Source organism: Haematobia irritans, chromosome 5, assembly GCF_050003625.1.
Source record: "Haematobia irritans isolate KBUSLIRL chromosome 5, ASM5000362v1, whole genome shotgun sequence".
Classification (NCBI taxonomy): Eukaryota; Metazoa; Arthropoda; class Insecta; order Diptera; family Muscidae; genus Haematobia; species Haematobia irritans.
In genome coordinates this window covers 73,716,086-73,719,755 of record NC_134401.1, presented here as the reverse complement: position 1 = coordinate 73,719,755, position 3,670 = coordinate 73,716,086, and the positions used below count along the sequence as shown (strand labels likewise).

General features: G+C 34.8%; 1 pseudogene; it reads right to left on the bottom strand.

Annotated features, from left to right (window-relative positions):
* Positions 1-1,042: 1,042 nt before the first annotated feature.
* LOC142238623 (cytochrome b5-like) lies at positions 1,043-3,418 on the bottom strand (annotated as a pseudogene).
* Positions 3,419-3,670: the final 252 nt, after the last annotated feature.

Sequence of the window (3,670 nt, the reverse complement as noted above, 5' to 3'; positions counted from 1 at the left end):
AAGTACACAAAACCGAAATTTAAAAAAAAAATGTGTCTTAAAAATATCCTTACTAGTATTCTCCGCTTCTTTGGCTCGGATTTTTAAAAAAAAAGGAAAAAAAGGAAAGGGAAAAAGTAAATTTTTAAAGTAAAGACAAAATCTTTGTAACAGGACATGCCTTTTTTTGAGTGTATACTGCATAATTTTCATAAATAAGGAAATTCGGTTCATCTCCCAAACCTATAACAATGATACCCTTGCTTATGTTTACTAATTCGCATGGGGTGGTTTAGGGTATGATATAGTCGGCCCCGCCCAATACCGATATGGACCAATTTTTGTATGGTTGTTAGAAACCACATACTAACACCACGTACCAAATTTCAACCGGATCGGATGAATTTTGCCCCTCCAAGAGTCTCCGAAGGTCAAATCTGGGGATCGGTTTATATGGGGGCTATACGTAAAGTAATGCGATTTGGCCCTTTTCCAATAAGATACGACCTATATCAATAACAACTTCTTGTGCCAAGTTTCAAGTCAATAGCTTGTTTCGAACGGAAGTTGGCGTGATTTCAACAGACGGACCGACCATCATCGGGTCGTATTTTTTCCAAAATGAGGCCGGTCAGGCAGTTACTGTGAATGGTGTTCGCTATCGTAAGATGATAACGAACTTTGTATGGCCCGAATTTGCCACACAGCTAACGAAACAATGGCTCTTTTGCGCAACAAATTTAATGTCCGTGTTATCTCACGTAATGGCAATGTCAATTGACCGCCAAGATCATGTGATTTGACACCGTTGGACTTTTTTCTTTGTGGTTATTTGAAAGAAAAGGTGTACGTCGATAAGCCAGCAACAATTCAATAGCTAAAGGACGAGATAATTCGGCACATTAACGGCATAGAACCTCAATTATGCCCCAGCGTCATCGAAAATTTGGACCATCGGATGGAGGTGTGCTACCGAGGTCGCGGCGTCTATTTGGCCTATAGTTTGTTCCATACATAATTGAGTAATACGAATATATCATAATAAAATAAAATTACAATAATGTCCTAAATAGTTTGTGTTTTATTCAAAATCAACATCGGCCCTTGAAAATTTAACCACCCTATTCTTTATGGGGTCTTAGAGCAATTTTTCGATCTGTTACAAACGGAATGACAAACTTAAAAAACCACCATTTTATGGTGGAGGGTATAAAAATAGCATTTGGAATAGTATATAATAATAAAATTGCCTTCTTCATCATTATTTAGAAAATATTCACCAAGACAGTATGATTTTGGTTTGGATTTTGCGGTAAAATTTAAAATTTTCATGAATTTTTTAGATATTTACGCTTCATTTGTGTATAATTTTTCTATTCTTTAGTTAATCCTCTAATACCCAATCCCGCCTTTAGGCGGGCTTCAATAAATAAGGAAGCTTTTAGTAAAACACACCTTAAAACAATAAAAATGGGTAAAATAAAAAGAAAACAGTTGGAACTGTTCAAGAGGCTTTGCAGCATATACTGAATTTTACCTATAAAATTTTCTTGTTTAGTTTTCTTGCTTTTGTGTCGTTAACATTAAATATTTATTCAGATGCCCAAAAAATTGGGGCATTAGAGGGTTAATTATACAAACGTAATCCAAAAATGAATAAAGTTAAGTTAATTTGCTGAAGAAATAATAATTCCGATAACTAAAATAAACCTAATTTTTTTAATGGTTACATTTTCTTAATACATTTTAAAATAATAAAAACTTTTGTCTTACACTTTTCGACATTTTTTATTTTCACGGCGAAAGCTTAGGGAAACCTTGAAAATAAAAAATGTAAAAACAAGTGTAATGAACGCCTAAATGTTTTTTAACATATTTAAAAATTTTGAAAGAAAATCTTCACTCCAGCGCCTCTAAAATGGGATTTCGTGATAAAGACTCCTTGTTCCAACAAGCAAACACCTCAAACACACGGCCTGGGATGTGAAAATATGGCTCCTTCACAACACTAAATATCTCAAAACGCAACCACAAAGCCCAGGTAGCAACCCCATTGAAAACTAGGATCTCATTTGGAACCGTGGATCGGACAAAACCAAATTTCATCTTGGACAGCCCTTAAAAAAAGTGTTACAAGAAGAATGGGGCAAAATCTCTCAAGAAACGTGTCGATGCCAAGACGACTGGAAGCCATTTGCGCTAACAAAGGGTACTATTCCAAATACTAAGTGGACCAAAATAATGTCTCATACAATGTGATTACTGATACGACGAATACTTTTGTGAGCTTTTTTTTGTAGTTTTTTGATTTAATGATTAAAAATAATACAATAAAATTAATTTCACGATTTTTGTTTACGTTTTGCTGTTATGTATATACATGGAAACATTTTAATAAAACTTTTTCATATAAATGTTAAGCGGTTTGCGATTTCAAGATATAAAAAAGAATATTTTTGTGAGTCACTGTATATGTTTTGTTTTTGTTTTTTGTATGACTTGTTTTATGGTCTAAAACAGCAAGAAATCCCTTTCACAACTAAATATACAAATAAACTTGCGATATTTGTTTGTGGCTGGTGGTGGTGATGTTTTTCTCTGCCTACAATTATTGGTATTTCGTTCCAAAGAAAAACTTATAAACCAAGGTGGCTATTAAACCCAAGACAAAAGGCATCAGCCATGACTTCATTACGATTCCTCGTTCTTTTGCTCAGTATTCCATGTGGGTTCGGATTTTTCTGGAACATTTGTACGCTCTTCAGCAACTAGTTAACCGATTTTGTATTGTTGCATCATTTCACGGGCATATGAACTGTGACCAACTTCTTCGAAATTTTCTGTAGCATCTTTACCAGCTTGTTCGATCAAGACTTCTTCACCACCAGGATGCTCATTGAGAAAAGGGGTCACGTCATACACGTTGTTGTGGATTATGAACCAATTCTTTTCTTTTGTAATATTTTTGGCAACTTCGGCGTGGGTAAATTATTTTACATTTTGCGATGACATGGTGTTTAATTAAATAATTTGTGGTATTAAGTTGAATTATATTTCCTGTATATTCTCTCCCTCTTGTGATGGCTGGCCGAAGTCTGTAATTCTACGTTAACTAGGCTTTTGTGATTTTGATGCAATTGGCATATCCATTTCTATACCACACATGCTTGTGGTATTAGCCACTTGTAAATCCACCACTTGAGCAAATTCCCATATTTCCACGCGTTTGGTTGATAAACATGACGCACTGAATCTGTTTCCACGCACGTAGCTGTTGCCAGCAGTCATTTGTTTTTGAAAGGCAAGCAGCAAATCCTTTAAAATTAATAATCACTCTTTCGTTTTTGGTACACTTATTTCTATAAATTGATTATTAAATGTATACCCCCTATTTTTATTTGTAAACAATAACTTTGATTTTGACATTTGACGACCAAGTGTTGCCAATCAAAATCGAAAATTGAAATGGTTAGACGTTTTGCGTTTTCTTTTTGCACTGGTTATCCGTGCAATGACAGTGCTGAAAACATACATACATGAGTCGCCATTACGATTGTAAACATTTTGTTTTTGTAATTTTCGAATTATCGCGAATTATCTTGACAAACGTTTCTGTTGGGCGTCCGTGAAAAGGATAGCGATGAAAACAAACCTTGAAATGCTGGCAGGGTGCTAATGTGTTGAATTTCAC